Source organism: Capsicum annuum, chromosome 4 (genome assembly GCF_002878395.1).
Source record: "Capsicum annuum cultivar UCD-10X-F1 chromosome 4, UCD10Xv1.1, whole genome shotgun sequence".
Taxonomy (NCBI): Eukaryota; Viridiplantae; Streptophyta; class Magnoliopsida; order Solanales; family Solanaceae; genus Capsicum; species Capsicum annuum.
In genome coordinates, this window is record NC_061114.1 from 153,635,825 (window position 1) to 153,646,016 (window position 10,192).

Here is a 10,192-nt window from a genome sequence, read left to right on the forward strand (position 1 = left end):
TGGTTTATGATTCAGCCTAGATTTGTTCTTAAGATATGGTAAGGCCAATTCAAGTCTGGCGAATTACGATAGTTATTACCAATTTGATTTTGATAAAGATATTTCTCTAGTTCAAGTTCGGCATATGAGATATTATTTCTGGTTATCGTTAGTTATTTAGAGGTTATTTGTGATTTTTCTGGAACTAATTTGAGTCTAGCGGTTATGGTATGGAAAGATCAATGGTTATGGTTTCGAGATATGGTTCGTTAGTGCAATTAATGTAACTACTTCTCCTTGATAGCATCAACCGGTCTTATGGGGGACCACATTTGGTTATCTACTTTGTTGTGTCTTCGAGGCTTATGGGGGGACGAGTTCAGATAGAATTAGTTGTGTTCTCATTATTATTATTATTTTGGTTGTTTACTTTTAGTAATTGGAGCATTATTCCAGGTTTTACCTTTTCCTTTGACTTACCTTACTTATTTTGCATTTTATTGTATTTACATTATGATTTACCTTAGTCAATCGATGATACCTACTGAGTACCCGTGACTTTAGTGCTCATACTATAGTTCGATACCTTTTTGGTGTAGATCCCAGTACTAACTATTGTCGTTGATGTAGTGATTATGTTTGTCAGAGTTTGGAGACAGGATGAGCTCTTGAATCCAGAGTTGACATTTTCTCCATGTTTTGTTTTTGGGATAGTCTTTCTATCTTCGAGACTATTGTATATTGACATTGATAGTACTCATATTTATTTGGATTAGAGGCTCTTATACTGACCTTACTAGGCCATGGGATGATATTACTCTCCTTTTTATTTCTCTTCCATTTTGTGATTGTCCTGATGATTTATTTTTCATAATTCACCTTTAATATTGGCATTTATGACCTTTTCCACCAACTATCACATTAAATGTAGTAACGAACTACGATTTGACTTACCCTTTTTAATTTAATTTTTGGGACTTATTAATAATAAAATAAGTTAAAACCTATTCTTTTCACAAGATGGGCCAATCCAACTGAAAAACAAACGAACTCAAAAATCTACTATCTACTGGCCCATCCCAATCTATCCTTTTGCATTATATACATAGTTCTAGGTTTCCTATATCCAACTTCAGTCTTTTTCTCTTGATCAACCCTATTATACCTGAAAAATGTTGTCGCTGCCACTGTTCAACCTTTAGTTTATCTTGCTCCAGTTTTGGGTGATAAACTTTGTACCCTTGTTGCTTCTTATATCTGCATATCTCAGCTTACAAATATAAGTATTGGTGGCTGTCTTTTTCTTTTACTGACTCTTCAGTTTCAGCTCCATTTTTATTTTTGTCTTTGTTCTCGTGTTGTGCTCTCCGATGGATTGGAAACAAATCTTCTTTTATGCTCTGTTGAGAGTTCGTGTCTCGTAAAGTCTATTACTTTTTTCGGGTAAGCACATAGTTTAACCTCTATCCTTGTTTAGATCAGAAAATTTGCTCTTCCTAACATTCCCCCTGCTGCAGATAGGGCTGGTATGGAGAAAATAGGATGCTCGAAACCATAAATATTTTGAGAGTAATATGACAAACAGGTTTATCAAATGAAATCTGACTAGCTGAACCTCCCCACTTGCTGCGAGTCCTTTTTGTTGGCTATTGTAGTGTAAGAAAGATTCTTCACCTGTTAGTAGCCAACATGGCTTATATATATTTCCACGTGAAACAAACTAAGGTTTAGCATCCCCGACTCCTTCACCCTTTTGTTGGTGATAATCTTAAGTACGGGCATTGCAATTTATTACTATTAATTATCCTCTTAGCTCTTTGTTATAACTGTTGGAAACTTGTGAATGTGAATTCCCCTTTGTCAATTGCCAAATTTGCATGATGATCTGCTAGCTGATTCCCTTCGCTGTGTATGTGTTGAAACTGTACTTGTTTGTATTCAAATAATATCCATACTTGCTCAATTATATCTGATATGCTCAATGGACATTCCAACTCTCTGATTAATATTTTCTGCAAAGTTAGAAAGTTATTCTTAATAATGGCCTTGTTGTGTTGTGAGTGACTACAATTTTTTGTTTCCTGATAGATAGCTACTGTCTCTGCTTCAACATTAGTAGTATCTTCAGCATTGTTAGTATCTTCTATGTTAGCTCATTTTGAATATAAAAAATCCCCTTTCATTTCTTAGACGAAATGGATAAGAACTAGTACCTGGATTACCCCTAGATGCTCCATCAGTTTTATACTTAATCCACCCTTTCTAAGGAATTTCCATATTATTCTAGAGACCTTTGCCTTTGGACTGCTATGTTCAAATTCCTTTGGAATATCTGGCCATGTATATGAAAAATCTCGTGCTGGTTTTCTAATTTCAGCAGCATACCTAGATTTCTGGTTATATTGAATTCTACCCTCTGAGCTAAAACATTCATTCCATCATGTTTTAGTCTATTTCTCTTCTCCATAGCTCTAGATGATAATACTAGGAATTGCTTGAAAATAAGTCTTTTCTCTCTTCCGGACATTTACATTCACTTGTGCCATTAAGGATTCCCTGAAGCTGAGTCCATGTAAATTTGAACCTGCAAAAGAGGAAAAGTTGGAATATGTCTTGTTAGCAATAAATGATCTTAGAAACAAATGGGTTATGGTTTCTTATGCTAGATTAACACAACACCAGCATTTAGATGGCCCCTCAACACCTCGTCTTGTCATATTTTCATCCACATGAACCTTTCACTTCTATATCCGCCACATGTTGAAAGTTATTTTAAGAGGTAAACCTTTAACCCATATCTCTTTAAAAGTCCAACAACTCTTCTCCTTTTTTCTAATGTATTTCCATGCTGATCTCACTGTAAATTTTACATTAGCCTCAGAGATCTACACAGGTCTATCTTTCCTTCCTATAATTATTGGAGGCTTGATTTTATCTAGAATACGCCCAGCAACCTCATCTGGAAAAATCTCAATAATCAGGTGATCATTCACTTCCCATTTAGCATTGAGTCTACCACATTTATATCTATCATCACAATCTCTATTCTCCTGAATAACTATGTATAAATCTCCTACAGCTATCCATTTATCAAACCATATACTAGAATTCCCTCTCCTAATTTTCCATAGGATTTGATGCTCAACGAAGTCCCTGGCCTGCAACATATTTTTCCATACTTAAGAACCAGAACCAATTTTCCACCTCACCATATTATGGTTCTCTCTTTTGTAATACTTGTTTTGCATATAAGCTCTCCAAATAGATTCTTTTGTTCTAAAATTTCACCACAACTTGCAAAAAAAATCAATTGCCATATCTTGCACCAATCTAAATCCATGTCCACCTTCTTTCTCTGGTACATATAAGTCTTTCCATTTTACCCAATGTCTACTCTTTTCTCCAAAATAACTTATCTAGAAAAACTGAGCTAGCAGTCTCTGGATAGTAGTCATCACATTCAAGGGAGGATTAGTAATTAATAGGAAATGAATAGGTGTACTTTGCAGGATATGGTTGATTAGTACAAATATCACCCCATATGATAACATCCTTCCTTTCCATCCTTGCAGCTTGCTACTTATCTTGTTCATAATATGTTGATAGAAATCCTTCTTCTTCCTCATGTGAAAATAGGGCATCCTAGGTAAGAAAAAGAAAAATATTTCCTTAGAATACCAGTAGCCATTTCTTCCATCACTACTACCCTGTGAGATACACCTTTATATATGTATATTTCACTCTTCTCCTTATTAATATTTTGCCTGAAACAAGTTCATACTTATCTAAAATTGTTGTTACTCTTTGTAACGTGCCTTGCATAATATGATCATATCATCTTAAAAAGCAAGGTGATTAATTTTTGGGCTTCCCCTTGTCATACCAAACATCTTAAACTCCTTTTTAGTGCCAGTGATTTTAAGGATCTAGACATCAAATCTGCTACCAGAATAAAGAAACTAGGAGATTGAGGATCCCCTTGATTCAAGCCTCTATAAGATCTAAAAAATCCTTTACGTTGCCCATTCAATAGGACTGAATACAAATTGTTTCCCACTAATCTATTCACTATGTCTACGATTATTTCATTAAATCCCAATTTTTTCTGAACTTTTGTAAGGTAGAGCCACTCTGCCCTATCATATATTTTCATCGTGCCATGCTTAATGACCATGTTAGAAATGATTTCCTGAACCATTATGATGTTCTTTGCAATACTTATCACCTGAACAAAACCAGATTGTTCTTCTGATATAATCTCAGGTAACAACTTTTTTATTCTATCATGAATGAGTCTATAGAAAATCTTATTAACAAAATTACTCTAGGAAATTTGCCTCATGTAAGAGAGTGTTCACAACTAATTCTTTTGGTAACATTACCAAATTAGTGTGTGTTGAATCTTGGAAGCTCAAATCAACAAAAAAGGCCACTACAATGTGGTACACATCTTCTCCAATAATATCACATGCATGCTGGTAGAAATCCCCTGGCATGCCATTTAGACCTCTTTAACACTTTTTTTATTCAATCCCATTACTCCTGCCTTCTGAGGTGGTTTTATATACTTCAGTGTCATTATTATAGTTTATTTAGCCTTGTGTTGAGAGAAATCCGTGTGCTTAATATGTTAATATTGATATAAATAAGCATTTAAGTGTCCAAGTGTGCATTTACAATGTTCAAGGTATTTTACAAACAAGTTTATACTTAATTGAATCATTTAGAGTTAAACCCGGAAAACTAGTATTACTAGCTTGAGCTAGGTGTGTGTCTAGTTGATTTCGATGGATTTTAATGTGTTTAATTTGTTTCAAATATTTTAAATGTGTAATTATGTGTGGAATAACTTGTTTGTAATTGACAAAGTTTAATTTAATTAAGTAAAGTCGGAACATTGAGTTTAAGATAATTATTAATTTGCTTTATCTTAGCTTTTATTTTGATTCGTAGTTGCGAATATTATGTTGTTTTGATCTTTAATATGTGGTGTATTATATTGTAGGAGGTTTTTTGAGATAAATATAGTGATATATTGATAAACTAAAGGTCGAAAAATCATTGAAAATACACTACAAAAGGCATGGGAAAAGGATAGGACGTTCAATACCCGAAAGTTTGTAAGCAAATTCTAGTGAGTTGATGTGAAGTCAACACGTCGCATCGTTGGTCACATAGTTTACGCTTAGTAGAATTTTTCAAAACTAATTTTAGTACACCGACGCGAGACACAACTTTGGGCTGTCATGAGATGGCACGCAATTTAAGAGTAACTTGGACAAGGATTAGGATTATTATTGGACAGCTGGACAACAAAACAATTTGGATAAAGTGGTAATATTTCTTGATACTTATACATCACATATAATATAATATAATAAAATATTTATACACCACACACCTGGGCAATATGTCACAATCTTGGAATTAATTAATTCTTGGACAACGACCTTGAAGCGGTGATATGGTGCTTGGACGAAAAATGTGGTTGCCTCTTCTTTTAATTAGATCTTAAATTTTTATTTAGTTGTTAATTATTCATTTCATGTATTAAATTAATTACATCGTTATTATGAATATATTCGGCTAAAACTTCTCTTTCTGGGGTTAAAGCTAAGAACATAATTACTATTATTTTGCATTAAATTTTATTAATTTTGTTTATCATAGTTGATATTTGTTTATTCTTGATTTAATTATTTTACGGATTCGCGATTTTTAGAATACACATATTATCAACCTTTTAATCAGGGAGAGGGAATAGGGAGATAGAACATGGGAATAAATAAAGTTTGGGTTTTTATTATTTTATAAAATAAAGAATTAAATTTAGTGTCTAGGACAGGGATGTACTTAGATACCTTACTGGATTCACACGTAGGATAATAGCTTTAATTCAGTCAATTGATTTATTACATCCCTGCTCAATGATGTAGTTGTGATGTCTATATTAGGTAAAAGATTAGACGTTGGGAAACCATTATCACACAATTAACCCTACGAATCAACAATCGAGATAAGCAAATTAACGAATGAAATTCAATAACATAGTATGATTGTTCAAAGTGCTTTAATCCTGAGATTTTCTCTATCGATTGTCTCAAGTATTTTAGTTTACACATTATTTACTTTATTTATAATTTACAAAAATTACAAACTCTTTTTTTGATTACTTTTTCACTAAATTAATCTAGACTGTGAAATAAAATTAAATCATTGTTAAATCAAGCCTCTGTGGGATTGATACTTGGCTTTAATTAGGCCACTTTACTACTTGGTAGACTATGTACACTTGCATGTGCTCTTGGGTGCTGTCAAGTTTTTGACGCCTTTGTCGGGGGCTTATTATTTAGCAATTTTTTATTTTAGTTTTACTTTTAGGTTTATTTGGTTTTTTTATGCTTGGTCTTGGTTTTGTTATTGCAGGAAATAAGTTTTTAGGTTGATAAGATAGAAATGGATCGGGAGTTGGTAGAACCAAGCTCGAAACCCGAGCAAATTTACCATCAACACAAGAGAGAAGCAATTCTTTTCCTTAGAATTCCTCAAAACCAAGAAGACCAAGGGTATACTATTCCTATGGATAAACAACAAATAGCTGGTAGGAAGGTTAGGGAAGTGGTAGTCCGACTTCCAACAAACTTGACTTCCCTAATACAAAGACCGGCAGCTTGGGGGAATTTTGAGTTGAAACACAATATTGGTGCAGCTTCTAATTAGCAGTGGACAGTTTGCAGGGCTTTCACACGATGATTCACAAGTCTACTTGTAGACCTTCATTGAGCTTACAGATACATTCACTCCAAGTGAGGTGACTCAAGATTATGTGAGGCTAACACTATTTCCCCATTCACTTTTGGGGAAAGCTAAAAAGTGATTGAATGTGGAGCAGGCCAATTCAATCACATCATGGGATGACATAGCCAGAAAGTTCTTCATTAGATTCTTTTCATCAGGAAAGACTGGGAGACTTCGTAGTGAGATAGTGAGCTTTAAATATAAGCATGATAAAAGTCTCTATCATTCTTGGGAACGCTTCAAGTCTCTTCTTTGATAGTGGCCACACCACCAATAGTACAATTAGGTACTTGCTCATTCTTTTGTAGAAGCTCTTGATCACAATACAAAGATTTTGCTAGATTCACATGCAAGTTGTCAAGCACTGGAATTGACTTATGATGAGTTATACACATTGCTTAACCATATAGCACAAGGAAATCTAGATTGGCATTTAGATTCTAGAAGTACCACAAAAAGAATTGCTGGTGTATTGGAGGTGGACCAATTCACAGCCTTATCATCATAGGTTTTTGCACTACAAAATTTGATCAACACATCATTCAGCAGCATGGAATTGGGAACTACACAAACTACAGCCACAGTCAATGCTATCCAATAAGCCACAGGTTAGTGTGAGGAATGCAGAAATAATGTCCATTCAACACCCATGTGTGCGTCAAATTCGGAATTTATGATGTATGTAGGCAATGCTTAAAGTCTAAATTATGGTATGCCTACAACATGTAGTAGAAGACTCAACCAACAAATTATCCATGGAATGCCCCCCAACCATAAGCCCAACCAAGTTAGTCAAATAATAACATAGAGAAAATATTGAAGTAGAGCCTAGCTAATCAGACACAATTTGCTAGAGACTTAAAAAATCAACAAATGGCCATAAGAAGTTTAGGGTTGCAAATAGGCCAATTATCATAAGCACTGAAATCGAAACAACAAGTTAGGTTGCCAGCAGATACAAAAAATCCAAAGTAGGTTATAACAATCACCTTGAGAAATAGTAAAGAGCTTCAATTGGAGCCTCCCAAGGCAATAAAGAAGGTAGATGCTGAGTTGTTGACCCAACAGGTAAATGATAATGTTGCTAAAAATTTAAGGAAGTCTTAGTACTTGAAAGAAAATGTTGTTGAACCAGAGAAGAAAAAGATGTTGCCGTTACCTATTCCTCAAAGGCTAATAAAAGTGAACGAGGATGCAATTTTCAAAAAGTTCTTTGACATATTTGGAGAGATTCATATTAATTTGCCTCTTTTAAATATTTTGCAGAGTATGCCCAAGTATGCAAAGCACTTGAGGGATGTGGTGGCAAAGAAGGTGAAATAGTATATCACTCAGTTAAGAGTGTTGTGCTGTGATAACTCAATAGATCCCCAAGAAATTGAAAGATCAGGGGAAGTTTGCTATTCCCATTCAAATTGGGAGTAAAGAGGTCTATGCACTTAGTGACTTGGGGGAAAACATAAATTTGACGACCCTATCATTGTTTAAAACATTAGGCTTGTGAAAACCACGACCTACTACCGTACTATTGCAGCTGGAAGATGGGACATTTACATAGCCGAATGGAATAATTAAGGATGTCCTCAAAAAGGTTTGTAAATTCAATATACTTGCTGACTTCATTGTTCTTTATTTTGAGGTAGATGAACAGGTACCAATCATATTGGTACATCTATTCTTAGAAACTGGAGGGGCCTGGATTGATGTTAGAGAAGCCACACTTAAGAAGAGGATAGATAATAAAGAGGTGGTATTTGATATTTACAACGAACCCATTGTAAAACCCCAAATTAAAGTTTTGTGTGTGATGAATTCTATTGAAGGGGAAAAGTGTATGGTGGTTAGTTGTAATACCCCATACTTTTCCTAGCTTGAAATTGTCTTAACAATATTAGAATCTTTCTTTGAAAGATGAATCCACTTTTGTACATGTGGTATTTTAAAGATTTTTACTTTTCGTTATATGAAAAATTGAATTATCTTTCCAATGATATCAACTTCATCAAAATTGGACTTCGGAAGATAAAGTTATAACCAAAACACAGAAGGTAGTAAAAACTGCCCAGGTGCGACGGTGAGGCCGACAAACCATCGAACTAGCGATGGATCGTTGCCCACGACCGTCACAAGGGAAACAGTGATGCTACCTTCTGGATAAGGTGGGATGGGTAGGTTGACAGACCGTCGAACTTGCGACGGACTGTCGCCCAGGCCGTCGCTACTTAGGCAGTAAGCCCTTTTCTTGGTCCATGTATGACAGTCAAAATGACAGACCGTCGCAAGAGGCATCGCAGGTCCCGATTCAGTAAATTAAATCCATTTTAAAAGGGGACTTTTTGGTCTTTTACCACCCATTTATATACCCAATTATATCGGACAAAAGCTTAAAAATACATTATTCTTTCACAATAACAAAGCTGGGGTTTTCTCTCTAATATTAATCTCCAAGAACAAAATCCAGATCTTCTTCGAAAACTAAGAGATTAAAATTGATCAAGCTTAAGAATTTCAAGAAAAACTCAACCCGGGTATGCATAGTGTTCATTAATGGACTCCTTTCGTCCATGAAGTCGAAGAATCATAGACTGCTATATAAAGGTAGATGAGGTGGCTTAGCCTGCTATATGAGGGTCCCCACCATTCTCACTAGAGTTACCTGTTATATTAGGGTCACTCACACATTGTCCTTACCAATGGCACAGCATTGACACCCTTCCAATTAGGGCACAGATTAGACCCCAATCCAGCTATAATGCATCATTTGGTGCATGTTGGTTACATGACTACCTCCCACAGTCTCAATATCAGTCTTAGTAAAAGAACTCAGATAGTTTTTAGAATTCAGGACTGTCAGATATATCCAACTCAAATACAGTATGAAACTCAGCTAGTTCCATCAGATTTAGGACTATCAGATACAACCACTCATGTTATCAGTTTTTGGAATTCAGTCATTAGTCATGTTAGTCATCAGCATACTCATGTTATCACGATTTCAGATATAGTAACTATGTATGCAAGCATGTATTCTAACGTTTATATTAGTCAGCTAGCCAATATTGTTCATACATATGAACCCCATGCATTTATCCTACCTCATATGCATACCAGTACATTCAAAGTACTGACGTATTTACGCTATAGTGTCTTATACCATAGGTTCAGAGATACGAGCTCCAAAGCATCAATAGATTCCAGATATTAGCAATCAGAGTTAGCAGTGAGTCCTCATTCTTCGAGGACATGATTATTTTTCTATTATCTCATTAATTAGTTTATTAGTTGGAGTTAGTTGGGGACATGTCCCATTAACTCTTTACTCAGACAGTTCAATCAGTTAAAGGCTTTTTAGACAATTATGTTCATACAGTTATTCCAATTGTTTTGGGTATTTCAGACCTCATTTAGATGTTAT

General features: G+C 34.9%; 1 long non-coding RNA gene across 2 annotated transcripts; it reads left to right on the forward strand.

Annotated features, from left to right (window-relative positions):
- The first annotated feature begins 1,002 nt into the window (after positions 1 to 1,002).
- Positions 1,003 to 9,487, forward strand: LOC107867917. 2 transcript variants are annotated; one of them, XR_007055163.1, is made up of 3 exons: positions 1,014 to 1,422; positions 1,497 to 7,385; positions 8,044 to 9,487. It is a non-coding gene; the product is annotated as an uncharacterized LOC107867917 (long non-coding RNA). The 2 variants fall into 2 exon arrangements; XR_001673449.2 differs by lacking the exon at positions 8,044 to 9,487 and having other exon boundaries at positions 1,003 to 1,422; positions 1,497 to 1,843.
- Positions 9,488 to 10,192: the final 705 nt, after the last annotated feature.